The 16,541-nt window shown below is 40.8% G+C and overlaps 1 long non-coding RNA gene across 1 annotated transcript in view; it reads left to right on the plus strand.

Annotated features, from left to right (window-relative positions):
* The first annotated feature begins 834 nt into the window (after positions 1-834).
* The window catches only part of LOC141946637 (uncharacterized), a 72,699-nt gene continuing 56,992 nt past the window's right edge, over positions 835-16,541 (plus strand). Inside the window, exons 1-2 of the long non-coding RNA XR_012629895.1 lie at positions 835-1,021; positions 11,495-11,618. This is a non-coding gene — a long non-coding RNA (uncharacterized LOC141946637). The remainder of the gene's footprint in view (positions 1,022-11,494; positions 11,619-16,541) is intronic.

Below are 16,541 nucleotides of genomic sequence, written 5' to 3' on the forward strand. Positions count from 1 at the left end.
TCCTACAGGTTTTGTTTGTGGGCTTTCACAGCCTCAACTACATTGCAAATTGTTTATGAAGTGAAACATGAGGTAAAGCAGATATACTGATTCAGTGAAGCAACTTCTGCAATCACCGGAAACTCGTGAGATTTCCTTGAAAGTAGGGAGTGAATAGAGTCAGGGGAAAGCATTGATGTCACTTTCTTTTCAGTTAACTCAGAAGTTGGCTCACTGGCTTATGTTCAGTCAGATGAGTGCATGCAAATCCAGGAGAGCTCCCTCCAGCCAGGTTACTGTACTCCTTATTTGTTTCAGAGAGACTGAGATCAAAATCCGTCCTGTCGTCTCTTTTTACGTCTCATTTTCTGTGCAACCAGCCTTTGTGCAAAAAAGCTCCCTGTGTTGCTCTTTGGTGCTAGCTTCAACTTTCTCCTCAGTCCCAGCTCTTTTTCTCGTTAGCACTGTAACAATTCACAAGTGATCCTTCCTTTGTCCATTTTTTTAAACAAGAAAAATAATGAGGGGAAAAGTTAATTTATGTCTTATTGTAGATACTAATTGCAGAATGCGTCGTCTTTCTTTTCTCCCTTTTCTCCCCTTCGCTGACGCACATGCTCTATAATAAGCTCTGTTACTTGGAGCCTGTAAGCCTCTATAGTAAGCTGAAACTGCTACTATATTTACTCACTTTCCACATTTAGACAAAGGCTATTTTTAACTGGAGTTCTATTTGCGGGGGCTGCCAACGTCACTTAATGTTCACATGCATCTTGGGCATCATATGCTTGTTATTTTTATTTACTGTGCCTGTGCCAGGTCTGCTTTTTTATGGGAAGAAAGAATGAGAATGCTTCTTCAGGCCAGTTCTTGAAAGCTCTTTTGTACAACAGCAGATACACAGATAAGCAAAGAAAAAGAAACTCAGCGGTAGATTTGGCAAACCTGCTTTTTAATGGCTGGCATCTTTTGTCTCGTGGTCTAGTCGCAAAGCTGTGTTCTTAGTCCCACTGCATTTGTTAAAGGTGAAGATGTTTCAAAGGTATGTTAATTATTCTGGTGTCTCCTGGAGGAGCCATGAGTTCTTGTTGTGTGATGAGGGACGCAGGGATCAAGAAATTATGATTCCAGTACTGCTACCAGGTAGTTGAAATAGATGATGTGTAAATAATCAGTGCTTTTCTGATCCTTCTTGTTAATAGGTGCATGCTTTGAAACTTGAATGCAACAGATGTTATTTTCAGATAATTAGTTTGGATTTTCAGTGTAAGAGTCCCCTGAAAATGCTGGAAAATACTGTGCTGCAGCCATAAATCAAGTCTGTAAGTTGGGGCCCATGCACAGCTTTTTCTATATGGGTTTTCCTGCATTGCTCTAGTGAACTCAACTTGACCTAAGGGAATTGCCCTTTGCAGAGGTTAGAAACACTTCATTCAGCATGCTGACTCAGGACGCCTGATACTTTGATACTGCCATCGTCATATGCCCAGGATTTTGAGATAACCACATGCTTTTGTAGGGAATAGGTTATTCTCTGCACGCATAGCAACATCTTTATTTGCACCGAAGAATGAATTCCTAGAAAGGAGTGAAGTTAGGGAGCAATCATTTAATGCTTTGCCGTCAGCATGCTTAACCGGAAAGTTTTAGCAGGAAGCTAAGTTAAGGAAGAAAGCTGAAATGGAACCTCCTAGAAGCGGATTTTAAGTTTGAAATGTTTTGGAAAGCTTACAGTGTTTTTTTTTAATCTTTCTCTGTACTTCCTACTCTTAACGCTAATTCCCTTTTCAGACTGATTTCAACATGAGACTGAATAAGCTTCACACAAGTCAAGATTTCGGTATGCTGATCACAACAGAATCAAATCTTTTACATTCTCCTGTTACTAATTTTTCCAGTGCTGTTTCTTTCCCCACTACAGTGAATGTTTTCATTTTCTTAAAAACCCCCACTTCTGGTTGTCTGTAGAGCTAGGTCTGGGTTTTAAAATCAACCCTGCTGTTTTCACATATGTGCTTCCACAGCTGGGCAGTGAAATCTCCACCAAGTCATGGACAGGTGTTGGGTCAGTGAGAACTGTACATGTTTAATGCTCTATAGGTTAATCCATTTAGTTAGGTGACTAAACATGAATGAATCTACATACCTCTCTTTAGATGCTTTTATTTAAAAACATGTCATCCTGGTAATATTACCCTATGTGGGATTCTTTCCATGGGAAATCATGTTTCTACCACTAGCTGATGCATATTTTTTGATGGTTTAGAAAATACAAACTGAAACTAAAAGCTAGGGAAAGGGAAGCATGTCTGAAAAAAACCCATAACTGTGTACCTTTGATTATAAACTGTAAAAAACCCTGTCTTTTCCAGTCCCCCTTGGTTCCTGCTAGGTCTTAGATTTACCATTACAGAATAAAATGCATTCAGGACCTAAGGGTCACCCCAGGCCAGCACAGCGTGTAGTATCTGTGTGACTCTTTTGCTCTGGGCATGGTTCATGCTGGTGGGGCACAGTAGCAAGGCTAACTACTGATGTTACTTATCAGGCTGAGGAATCACAATTTCATCTTTTTGTTATAATTTCTGGTGCTTTGATAGGAATGTAACTGCAAACATTCTGTCCTGTGTGTAATGTCTCTGATATCCACTGCCACATGACAGCTAAAATTGTACAAGAAAGAACATATCTAAACATCTTTTTGGAGGCAGAACCCGTTTTCCCTTTGTCATGCCACAAGCATGTGATATGCACATGGCTCACCAGTGACACACAGCCAATAGCCATACGTATCAGGAGCAGAGGTGAGCTCATCTATATTTTGAAGGTAAATCTGCCAGTTACCTTATACCAATAAGGAATGAATATATCAGAATTATGGCTCATTACCAGAGCCATTTTCTGTTTGCTGTCACAAGTTACAAGTAGCAATAACTGTGCTTCAGCTGCACTGGCATAATTTTCAGCCATTTCCTACAAAGGTACTTTCTCCAAAGTTTTTACTGCAGTGTCCAGGCAAATTTTTGTAGTGTATGCAAAGATATGTTTATGTATGCAAGATATGTAGTGTATGCAAAGATATGTTTATGTACGTTTATGTTCTTTTGCTGTCAGTTCTCGACAAGGGGAAGGGTGGCCATGATGGAGTCTGTAGTGTTCAGGAAGTTTCAGTAACATCCTCTCACTGCTCTGTCTGATACCATTTTCTCTCTCTCTCTCCAGCAAACAGCAGCAAACACAAACTTTGTAATTATAGTAGTACTAGACTTACTCTGTGGTCATAAATGGCAGGCAGGTTACTAAAAGATAAAATAGACTCATAAGAGAGCCCATGCAGCCTGCTGCCAATATATCTGATTTCCTACAGTATCAAATATTTGCACTAGACTGTGGCAGGAGGAGACTTACCAAAGGCAAAGAGAAACTTTTTAATCTGAAGAGCTACTGTGGAGGGGAGGAAAAGGGTTAAGTATTACAAAAGTTTAAGCTGACAGCCAGCCCTTGTGCTCTGCTGCTTTGCAGAGGTTTCCCTTTGATGGAAAGTATTTCAGTGACACAAGACGGTAGCAGCTGAGGTAGTATGCTTCTGCTGCAGAAACCTTGTGCTTGCCAGTGAAAATCAATGAGTGAGACAGTTCTGAGAACCGCAGTGGCCAGTTTCTGTCCCTCCTCATGCACTGCTTGTGTGCGAGAGCGTGCTGTAGGAGTGGTGGAGGGGATTGCATTAGGAAATGCACGAAATCAGGACAAATTGGAATTATTTGCCTGTTGCTATGAAGAAGAGCCTTTCTGAGCCATGATGAGCAATCCCAGACATTGCTATGTTACTCATTATGGAGAGGAGCACCAGGAAAATGCACATGGAACACTGCAATCAAACTTGAGCCTTCTGAGTAGTTGTTGTACTGCCTTTCCATTGATTCTTGAATGCACTAAATCTATATGTGAGTATATTGTGGCTTAATGCATGAGTTGTCAGAAGACGATACTCAAAACCTGTAGCACCAGTTTCATGTGACCGATCAAACTTGTCACCTTGTCAACATCCTTTGTTCTAAAAAGAGTTTCATGTTAACTCTTAATATGAAATGATTTCTACAATAGTTTGTACTGTTCAAAATGTTCATTATGGCTGACCAGAGCACAGTGAGGCCCAGAGCCCCAAAACTGAGACATAGACCTGAATGCAGACAAATGCTAACTACCTTTTGTAAGTTGTAAGCCTGTGCTGTTTGAGCAGTGTGAGGAACGTTGCTGGCAGTACAAGTATATGCACACACACAATTCACCCTTGGTGCTCTGGTATATCTGGATACACAAAGGATTTAGCATGGTGTGTGGGAGACGAGAGGCTTTTTTCCCCCCAAAATAATCTCTTGTTAACTAAAAAGAAATCAATAAATTAACCTCTTTTGATCCAAAAAGAGGAGATGAAATTATTTGTAGACACACCGACAGACTGGAAATTTTTGGTAGATACATCTACATTCACTAAAATTCCTGGAACTTTTGAAAGTGGTAGAACCAGCTTTTCTTTTTCTATTGAATTCCAATGTTTGGTGGCTTTGAGGAAGCATTGCAGTCCAGACATGTGAATTCAGAAGCCATTTTACTCAGAGAGAATAAGCAGTGCTTTTTCAGTTGTTGCTGCACTATATTACTCGTGGCAACACTTGCAGGAGACACAACAGGGGAAAATCATTATTTTTAAAAAGACATCCTCACATTATTCTGCATACTCTGTTCCAGAGGTTTTAGAGATGGTTTTTAAGTATAGATGGCTTTATTTAAAATAGATACAGATTTCACATATGACAAAAATGAAAGCATTTTAGGCTTGAGGTTAGCATGTTCTAAAGAAAGAGACTATTTGTACTATTTGGATTTGGACCTAGTTTGGAATATGCATGAATATTTGGATCTAGGCTTACAGGCAGGGTAAGGCAGCATGAGCTGCCTGGAAGGAAGTTGTGAATCAGGCCCTTCGTTTCCAGGCATTTCCAGGCATTGCTTTTCTTCAGAGAGAGAGAGAGCAAGTTGGCATTCAGCCCTCAGTCTTCATTCAAACCAAATTCCAGTTGCAATATTGCCAACTCTAAGTGTTAAAAATCAGGAGATTAAAAAAAATAAATAAATGTTGTGTATTTCTGTTTGCCGTCTGGTGTTTGAGACTTAATATGGGTTATGTTTTCAGGCTTTTCTCTGCAACCAGAAGAGATAGAAACCCTGGGGGTAAGAGGTTGAGGGCAGAATGAGATTCTAACAAAGCATTTGATTCCAAAAGCAGCACTTGAATTGAAATCCCAAATATTAGGAGATCCACACTAAAAAATCCCATGAGTCAGAACACATTAGCATATAAGCTTGTGGGAATTTTGTTGAATAAGAATTGTGTAGGGACTCCAAGAATATTTTTGTTATATTCCACATTACTGAACACGCTCTCAATAACAGTTAGAAAATTCATTTTCAAGAATTAGAAGCTTCACAAAAAGCCTTTATTCTCTGAGCTGGCTTTTATAGAGACTTGTCAGCAAATATACTAGATTTCCATGTCCCTGATATATGGGGTTCTCTGGATGCTACGTGTCTGTCCCCCGGAATAGGCTATAGCATAGGAACAAGCAAGGATAAATAAGGACATTTGTTATAGCCTGTGAATCCATCCAGCCCAAATCTCCCGATACATAAACAACACCAGATCCAAAGATCTTGTCACATCTGCTTCGTACACCAAACAGCTGGGTGCACAGATGCTTTGGTCTACTAGAGCATCTTAGGCTGAGTGCATTCTTCTGTATGCTTAGTTATTTGTTTTAATTGGTTTTGATGATTTGACTGAAATCGCTTCTGATGTTGCTGGAATACAGGTACTTTTGTGGCAGACTGTGACAGCTGCCACGAGCACATGAGAGGTGACAACAGTAACCTAAAACTTCTGGGTGAGAGTTCACCGCGAGCAGGCCCTGAATTTAAGGACACTGACTTCAGAAGCAGAACTGCTGCTCTCTGAGCTAGAAAAGACACTTCTTCACATGTAACGTGGCCCTGCAACCAGAAAACAGTGGAAAACCACACTTACAAACACACAAACAGCTTCTGGGAAAGAAAGTGAAAGTTAAACAGCTAAAGAACATATCTCTCTGGATAAATTATGTATAGATCATACACATGCATATATATACACAATTACATACATATATATTTATCATGAATGACAGGGCATCTTGTTGATTTCTCCCTGCCCTTCTTCCTTTAACCTATTCTGTCTGACTTCATATCATCATATCATATCATATCATATCATATCAATCATATCATATCAATCATATCATAATTTACTTTCAAAGCTGTTCAAAGGCAGGATCAGGTGTCTCTCAGCCACGTGGTTAAACAGCTAGCATGCCTATGAGGACTGCAAATAATAGATCGCATTTTTTCTGAAAGGAGATACGCTCAGCAGCTCAGTGATTCCCCATGCTACTCAATCTTTCCATGATCCATTTTGAACTCACAGGGAAGAGCCCTCTTGCAAATGGCACTTTCCTGAGCACCTGGTGTGTGTGCCAGTGCTCTCAGTGGAAGTATTGAACCAGTCTAATATTCCTCAACTAACAAAAGCAGAAACAATCACAGACCAAGATGGTCTGGCTTCTGGCCAACTTTAATTAATTAAGTTCTACCAAGCATCACACATTTACCTCTAAAAAAACTTCTGTTCATATTAAATGAAAATCTTCTGGGGAAATGAATCACCAAATCCTTGCCAGAATCTAATCCCAGTTTCTCACAGTGCAGGACAATACCCTCTAACTGCCATTTCAACCTCAGGCTGCTTCCACACGGTGCTGAGCTCTGCAGCCTGCACCGTCTGCACCGATGTCCCTCATAGACCGCTTCTCGATGGCCTTCCCTTTGGGCCATCTGTATGCAGACTGCCTGTTGCACGCAGCTTGAGAGTCCAGGGGCTTCCCTGACTCTGCCCACTCCCTCCACCTCGTCTTTGTTCTCTGCATCCCTCGTAAAGCTTCATCCTTGAGGACGTACCACATAAGTCCTCTTTGCTGTAAGCAGCTATACAGAAATGACCCAGCTGGCACAGACCCTTGCAAGCTTTCTTGTAAGCTCCAGAAACATTGCACCTTTGACATGTTTATTTTAAAATCTATAAAACAAAGAGGAAGGGGGTAATGCCAGAAGGGGAGGAATTTTCCCTAACTGGTTGATCAGTGAAAGTGCTTTGTGTCTATCATTAGTAATCAGGCAAGAGGGAATCCTGTCCTCAGTGTCACCAGCAGGACGTTGGCTCACCTCTAGTCATTCTAGATGCACCATGACATTTGCTAAGTCAGACTTCTCTCTTATGTCTCTGAGCACTTTCCACGAGGCACCAGATTACTCACTTCTGTCTCTTGGGAATGCCTCTCTGTCATCTATCCTGTGCTACAGTGATACTGCGTCACGAGTCACGTAAGATTAATTACAATTGCTCCACGTTTACTGAACCTTGGAGAATCAGATATTGCTCCTCCTCTCCATGCCTTGCTGTAATAGGGAATTCACACCTTCTGAGTCTAGCACAGCTACCCAATAATTTTTGAAGTTACCTGCAGTTCTTTATAAACTTTGAGATCTTTGTAACTAAATTTTACTTTGACTAAATTCTTCATTAAACTTCTTTTTCCTGGTCTCTGACACAAACCATGGGAAAAAAATCTGTCTTGTTTCATTCAGTGCCAGAACTTGCACAAGTCAGATGAGCATGATGTTGCCCCTTGATGCAAATGGCTGAAAACTACATTCAGCACTGCCTGTATAATGGGGCTTTTTAAACATCAGACAGTGCAACCACTTAATTATTGAGCTCACCATATTACAGGAGCTTGTACTATACACCAAATTAGAAAGGTTGATAAACATTTTTGCCTCAGGTAAATAATTTGCAACAAGAAATGTATTCCATGAATGTTGTTTCTTTTCTGCTCAAGGAATCTCTCTGGGAATGTTGCTGTTTCCTGGAGATGGTTGTAATAAAAGCTAAAATTAACAAAATAGGCATTACTATAGGCACTGCAAATAATCTTCTAGGAAATGAATTTAAAAACCTCGGTCTATGCATATTTGTGCATGTAAGATCATAGTTTGATTTCCTCCCATTGCTCAGGGTAGTTAACCTCCATAACCTGAATAATCATGCAAATCAAACAGGAGCCTTGCAAGAATGCTAGTAAAGTGTCTTGAATCTGTTCAGACACTGTAGGCTTTTTCTTTATCCTTTGAAAGGCTGTATTTTGTGAGGCTGGGATTGTGTTAAATGGCAAAATTTCTACTTCACAGGGGTTTGAGTGCCAAATAAAGGTAATGCACAAGTATGAATGTTTGCTATTTCCCACTGTGGAAAGAAGATGACTACATTTGCAGTGCTGGAGGTTCAGATGGGAATGGCAGAGAACGTATGGTTGATATTATATATTATCATTTTGTGTCAAGGATTTGGAATGCCATTTCATGGGTGATGGGGTGGGCAGGAGGGTGAAGATAGAAGAGTGTTAATAAACAACCTTATTGCTTCCTACTCCTCGTAATTTGTTTGCTTTTTTTACAGAAGAAATCCTCTTCGTACCTTATGTCAATCATAGCTGAGAATATGAACTATTTTTCATGTGAATAAATGAATGTGAATGTATGTGAATAAAGTAACATGCCATTTCCTATCTGGAAATTATGCATACAGTTCATATGGTGAAAATCCATTTTCTCTTTAAGCCCACACTGGTGTTTCAAATGCTGATGTTCTTGTAGAAATGAGGAAAAAAATTGCTAGTTGGAGTCAGCTTAAAGGAAAACAGTCAAGATTTGCAAGACCATCATTTGGATTGAGCAAAGTCCTTTTCCTTTTTCCTCCTTAGTTGTATTCAAACAGCCTGTCAGTTTTTAGCCTTCTTTTGAAAGTAACAGTCAACAGTCGTAGCTCTGCCATGCCCAGGGACCAGCAGCTCTGTGCCGTCTGTTGGCCGGGACAGAAACAAACCTGGGGCTGGTATAAGTGTGAAAATTCTCAGTAGGGAAGCAGCTGTGTTTTGATCCTCCCAGAGCATCTTGGAAACTAGCAAGGGGAATGATAATTATGAAGATGATATTATAATATTCACATTTAAATATATAGGTTTTATAGTTGCTCCCTCTTCAAAATGCGTTTGCTTAGGCACAGAAGGTCGCGTGTGTAGTAGCTGCATATGCTTTGCCCCGTGCCATAGCATATACGTGAATCACATGGATTGTACGTGAACACAGCTGTGACGAAATAAAGGTCCAGAATAGGGTTTGGGGAAAAGTTTGTTTCCCCATTCCTTGGTAAGTGCCACACTCATACCAAAATTCAGTCAGTACCTACCGTTTCTGATGCTGTGGAGCACCTTGGAGCCTGCTTACTACATGGAGGATTGTTCTGAACATAGCTGCAAAACCCAACATATTTGCAAATGGTAGGAACCTATCCTATCCCTGCAGATAATGTTGCATTGGGATAATTGGGTTATGCTTAGTAAGAAGGGAAACTGCACTGATTGCCAGCAAGGGGACAGAGGACATTTTGTAGGCACCATAGATTACTGAATCAGATTTTAGATACCCATTTTATTTTATAAAGATTTGGGGCCTGGCCCACCTATTCAGAAAGACAGTGAAGTTCACAGTTGCCTGTTGAAATACATGAACTAAAAGCATGCATACAAGTTGCAATTCATATGTCTATAAACAACACATATCATGTGGACAATACTTTCACAGACCACGAGTAAATGTATGGTAGGGTCTACCTTGGAGAGGGTAGGGAATAAGGGTGAACAAGAAGGGCTGATGCACTCAGCTTTAGTAACTCCTAAGAAAACATTTTGTACCATATCGCTCAATGGATCTATGGCTACTTACAGAAGTAGATCCGCCCCAGTTTTCTCTCAGCTTGATTTTCCATGGGGTTTTTTTTCCCTCCTGATTTTACAGTATGTAAGTTTTTGGTGCTTGGGTTTTTACACCTCTTGTGTGCACACAGAGCATTAACACAATGCTCCTAGATTTGTCTGACTTTAAAAGTTTGTGTTGCCATTAAGCTATTTTCCTTTCCTTTTGTGAGAGACGGACAATTAAAAACATTCCCACTATTTGTAAATTCTCCTTGTGAGGAACACAGCAGATTGCCTGGATCTTCTGCTTGTTGTTCTGGCTTCAGTTTCAGAACTGAATGCACTCCTTCTGCTCCGTCTGTTTGAGTTTTGACAATGCAAAGGATGAAGCTGGAGGAAGTCCCATATATAAGCGAGGTCTATGCTTCTGCTTTATCTCATTTTTAATTGAATTTCAATTGGATTCTGCTCGCTTTTATGTAATTTGGTGCAGGAAGATACAGAGTTTTTGTAGTACACTTTCTGCAACTACAAGTTCTCTCAAGTCACGAAATTATAACATATAATGGGCATTATATTTAAGCACAGCTGATGTTTTCAACTAGTATTCTTTTCCTGCAAAATAAGTTATTTTGCACACATTCAGTTGCTAAAACGTATATAGGAGTAGCTAAAAACTTCACTATTGAATGCATTAGCATACATTTTTCCTCTTAATTAACTGCATGTTGATTATTCATCAAGCAGAAAACAAACTAGTGCATTTCCTTCAGCTGATTATGCAGTGTGCTTTTGTAATATGCCTCTTTTTATTGGACAAAGGAACAAATCCTCACGTGGTTGATGTATGTAGGTGTTTCCCTTCCTGGGAAGGGAAACTGCAATGTCTCACTGAATGCCTTTTCTTTAAATTGGATTTTCTTTACAAACTTCTCTCTTGACACTATCTTCTCAGCCTGGCTTTGTCTTGTAGGTTAAAATTCAGCATTCTTGAGGGCCATTTTATTTTGCAAGAGTACCATGCTGATAAAGCCAGCACTGCAGTAAGTTCTTTTATCCTCAAAAATCATTCCTGTAAGCAAACCTATCAACATAGACGTGCTAACTTGCCTATGTGGTGTCTTTATGACATTTTATACAGATGAATTTACAAAATCTGGGACTCTGTAATGAGTCTTCTAGTTATTAATTAAATATTAATAGCATTCGTTTGTAGCTTCATCTGTGTAAAGTACTTTTTGTAAAATATTCTGCAGTGTATTGCAGATGAAGTGAGGAACACAAACGATCAGACTGAAGTACGAGTTTAAGTTTGCTTGTATAGCCCAGTTACACATTTCTGTTTGTGTTATGAAACCAACAAACTTTTATTAGCAAACAACTTTAATTGCTAAAAGTTGGTTCAAAGAACATATGTCATTATACACTCTTTTTATAAACAAAACAGGCAAATGTAGAAAACTTTATAAGCTCGTCTTGCAACTTCTTTAAGTGTAGAGTTTAGCAGTTTGCAGGATTGAATAAAAGAAATTAAAACTCAATTAGAGCACAGCATTACAAGATCATTAGAAATGAAGCTGTATTGTGTTAACAGAAAAATTCTGCTTCTTTAGGGTGTTGTAACAGAGGGCACTCCATGCCTGCTGCTGGGGCTGGGTGGACTACGTGGGCGGACCTGTGAGTGAGAAGACAGCTGTCTGCCTGGGCAATTGAGAATGTTTGCTCTGCTGGAAACACGTAAGCCTAAAATTTGTGACATGCAGTGTAAATTCACACCAAATAATTAATTCATACCATTTATAAGAAACACTCATAAACAGCCCTGCAAAAATTCTGCTACCAAGCCATGTCAGCTTATCAAATTAAGACCAAAAATGCTGATCTGGTCAAAAACTAGCAGTGAAAGAAAAGAAAGTTCACTGTAGAAGCTTGGATTCAAGCAGTAGAAGGGGAAGGATCCATGTCCCCTAGTCTGAGCCATGGAAAATCAGATATCTGGTCTGAACCAGAATCTGAACCAGTAAATGGCAAGTGAGAGAAGGTCACATCTAGAAGGGTGACTCACCCAACCCTGGGGGAAGTGGTCCACATGAGATGGGCCACCCCACAGCACTGCTGCTGGGTCCTTGGCAGCTGCAGAGGAGGCCCAGGCTGCTGGCTTTGGTGAAATGCTGAGATTTCCCATGGCTAACCTGGAGGGAGATTCACCTGTCCTTGGACCCGAAAGTGCCATGCTGACTCTCTTTTCTGGAGGTAGTTTATTACGTTGTAAATCTTCAATTTTGGATCTTGGACATCCTTAGGAAGGATATACATTGTCAGTGAGGTTTTTTTTGTATATTTGTGTTTTAGTCTGTTGTCATCTGTGTTTTAGGTAGAAAATTTTGTACACAGGACACGTGCTGTCTATGCCAGTCACAGCTCTGGGCAGTTTTCTGCCTTCGGGCCCAGCTTATGTCCCTGCACCAGTTTCTAAACAGTTGCATTATGCAACCAAAAGGGAGACTGTGCCAAGCCTTTTGGCATAGTCCTGATGACAAAGTCCTCCTTTCCCAGGACAGAGAAGGACAGGGCTGGGCTACAATGGCCCATTCAGCCTCTCTGCTGCACGAGGCTTCACAGCAATGTTGTCTGCACGAGAAGGATCAGCAAGAATGGCTTATCTCCCCACGGATCCCAGCCCGCCGTGCATTTTAGGGTGGACAGATGGAAGCCCCATTGGATCTAGCTGTGGAGGGAGTGCAGATTAATTGCTATCTGACTGTCGCAGAATCGTACCAATTTCACTTGCCTGGGAAGCAGTGCCTGTTCCAAGGCAAAGGAAGAATAATATTTGCCTGATGCTATTACTTCTCTTGTTCTCCTGCCTGCAAGAGGAAGAAAGAGGCACGGTACTGCATGGAAGTCTGTTTCTCCGCTGAGGAGAAATAAAAGCACCTCGTCCTGCAGGCACATAATTTTGTTAGTCTGCTTTGCCAATTACCTGTTTTTAAAGCACTTTAAATTAGATTCAACTTAATTCTGTTTCACTTTCAGGTCATAACATTGTTTAGAAACATTATGGAAACACAGACACAATAAAAGTTCTCTGTGGTTAAAAAAAAAAGAGGGTTGATGTTTCCATCTTTGCTGCTCAGTGCTGGCCCCTTTGCTTGGCTTCAGAGGAAACCCAGCACATTGATCCCGAGTACCTCTTAACACATCTGCCCCTCGTGCCCGCTCTGTGACTCCACAAGGTGGATGCTGTTGTCGGCACCTTATGGGACCCACTTAGGTGACAGCAAAGGAGACCTCCGAGTCATATCTCGAAATGGTGATGAGACTTCAGTAAACATGAAGAGAAAAAGCGTATGAGGCAAGAAGGGAGCTTTGTGCCTCTCACTGTTGTAGTGCTCGCCAAGCAGTGATAACAGCAGGTCTCAGCTGGGATGTGCCAGAGGAAGGTACATGTTGTTTGTACTGTCTCCAAGGGATAGCTACCGATATGACAGTGACCAGTTACATCTGGCAGATGGGGTCCTGCAGTGAGAGCGATGCTGTTCTGCTGTGCAGAATAGATATGAGACATAGTGCTAGCAGCAGAGCAGAGAGACAAAAGACCCAGTTGTGTTAATTTCCCCACCTCTGAGACCTCCCAGGTCAGCATCTATTGAAAACTGTGTTGCTTATTATTCTGGCTCCCAGTCTCCTTTACTGACTGTCTTGAAGACATTGCATTGCAACAGTAAAATAATGTTTGCATGTTGCAGGATAAAATTTGGAACACAGTTCTTCAGACAAGCCCTAGTATTTTTTCAGAGCTTAGACAAAAGCTTGGGAGCATCTTTGTCTGTTTAAATTGATGGATGTGTGCAATTACTCCATTGAAACTTATCCCAATATAAATGCAGTTATACCAATATAGAACTGGTGTAAAACCAGAATCAGGTCCCAAATAATTGTCTGAGTCTTGAAATTGTTACACATGGGTATGTAAGCCACACTGGTTTATTTTTACCATTATCTAATGCAATAAAGTATTTCTTTGAATTTTTCTCCTTGTAGAGGCATGTAATGTGCTTTAGTGAAGTTAATCATGTGCAGCCTCAGGTGACTACTGCTTGTATTTCTAGTTTATTTTCTAGCCTTCTTTTCATTCTCCCTTATTAATAGATGTGCTGAGGTTTCAGAGGAAGCTTAACTTTCTAGAAGCCATTTCTCTTCAACTAGCTGTGACACATGCCCACCTGATGGATGTACGGTACTCACTTTCTCTGCAGACGAGTATCTGATTTCATTGGGAGTCCTCACTGACTCTAATATTGCTGAGACAGCTGCTCATCTTTCTTTTTTTTTTTTTTCCCCAGCGAGGAAGCACCATGTACTCACTCTAATTACAAATCCTGTGATCTGGCCATTCTTCAGCTTTTGTGGCCTGCCTGTAACTCTCCCTATTGAGGCTTTAAAGATGATCTGGATGTGGAACACCTGATCCCCCCAAAATACTCCATTTCATTTATTGCTTAGTTTTACATTGATCTCACTTTGGTGTCTTTACTGGGAGCAGAGGGGTAAGAAATGAAAAGGTTATTTGTCTATTTCTATTTTGATTTTAGAGAAAGGGGACTGAGAAAACAAAACTCTAACTCCCTGACCATCATTCTGTGTGTGAGGATGCAGTACCCCATATATGCTTTGTGACTGGTCCTAAGAGCTTTGCAGAGCCTCCTCATTTTTGGTGGTGGGACGAATTCACTGGTTTTGATTCACAGAGTCTGAGTTTGATAGCTGCTGATGGCTGTGGCCCACAATGACTGCTGTAAATGGTGCTTATGGGCACCATGTTAAGGATGAACATACAGAAACAATTAGTGATTTTCTAAGCAGTTACTCTTTGATGACTACCTAATTAAAATTCTTAAATAAATCGGTGGCAAATATCATTGGAAAGTCCATCCCAGCTAGATTTAGATTATTAAAATAGTTATAAAGATTGATACAGGTCTTCAGAGAAGCCCCACTGAACCAGGTAATGTGTTCAACCAGCAGTCTCCCATGCTGTGGGGCTGGGTGTACTATCCTACACAACTGCACAGGGCACCTGCCTCCTTAGCTCAGCCTTTGCAAGATCCTTAACTAATATTATAAAATATTTGAGCTTCAAGAAACATTGTCTTTGTGAGTTACCATGTTCTAATCAACACATTTGATTTGAAGGGGAAAGGGATAAAATCAGACTTGCTAGAGATAAGCCAGGAGGTGGCACGCCAATCTTTGTGGGATGGTATGCTAGGGATGACCTTCAGTCTGCCATCTCAGTGGAGGTAAGGGATGGAAATCAACATGGCAGCAAAGACACAAGTGCTATTGGTGTGTTCGAAACCAGAGAAGTGCCTGAGAATGGTTATGTAGGAATTAAGGCTTCTGCCCCAAAAAAGGTGGCGGGATCAATAGCCCAACTGAAGTGCATCTACACCAATGCACACAGTATGGGCAACAAACAGGAGGACCTGGAAGCCATTGTGCAGCAGGAAAACTGTGATATAGTTGCCATCATGGAAACATGGTGGGATGACTAGCACCACTGGAGTGCTGCAAAGGATGGCTATAAACTCTTCAGACAGGATAGACAAGGAAGGAGAAGCAGCCGGGTAGCCCTGTATCTTAGGAAGAGTTTTGATCGTCTACAGCTTACTGATGGTGACGATAGGCTTGAGTGTTTATGGGGAAGAGTCAGGGGGAAGGAAAACAAAGCAGATATCATGGTGGGAGTCTGTTATAGATCACCCAACCAGGATGAAGTGGCAGACAAAATATTCTGTAAGCAGCTGGGAGAAGCCTCACAATCACTAGCCCTTTTTCTTGTGAGGGACTTCAACTCACCACATGTCTACTGCAAATACAATACAGTGGAGAGGAAAGAGTCCAGGAGGTTTCTGGAGTGTGTGGAAGATAACTTCCTGACACAGCTGGTGAGGGAGACAACTAGGGAAGGCACCCTGTTGTTTGTGAAGAGAGAAGGACTTGTGGGTCATGTGACAGTTGGAGACTGTCCTGGGCATAGTGATCACAGAATGACAGTCTGTAAACATTTGGAAGATGTTGGTGTGGAATTAATAGATCTTTTAAGTTACACCTTTAGTAAATGATTTCTCTGTAACTCAGGGATTTCTCTGTAAGTCCGCAAAGGTCTTGTCAAGTCAGTTCATATGGTCAGTATTCACTGATATGGTTTTGTCCAATATGGTTTGTGTTCACCTTACAAGATGATGGCATTTCTTACAATACCTTTCAGCCATATAGAAGCCAAAGCCCTTGATAAACAGTATCCTCTTTCATGCTCTTACCTTGTCTTCATGCCTCTGAAATTTGAAGTAATTTCTTTGTTGAAACAAGTATATAGCAGAGACTATTCAGAAGTTCTTTGGCTGGCCTCCTCCATAGCTCTGTGTTTACTTATAGCCCAACACAGTGTGAACTTGGGGGTGTTGTGCTGATTTGTATCTTCTGAGTATTATTTCTATAAGTGTTTCTTTTTCAGGAGATAGTGCTGACTGCCCACCTGAGAATGTGAAGAAAACCACAGTCCAAAGAAAAGATCTACTCAATTAGCTAAAAGCATCCCTGTTTTTCTTTTTTAAATTACATTGTTTACCATAGAGCCTATATTGACATATTTTT

Source organism: Strix uralensis, chromosome 1, assembly GCF_047716275.1.
Source record: "Strix uralensis isolate ZFMK-TIS-50842 chromosome 1, bStrUra1, whole genome shotgun sequence".
In the NCBI taxonomy this organism is placed as follows: Eukaryota; Metazoa; Chordata; class Aves; order Strigiformes; family Strigidae; genus Strix; species Strix uralensis.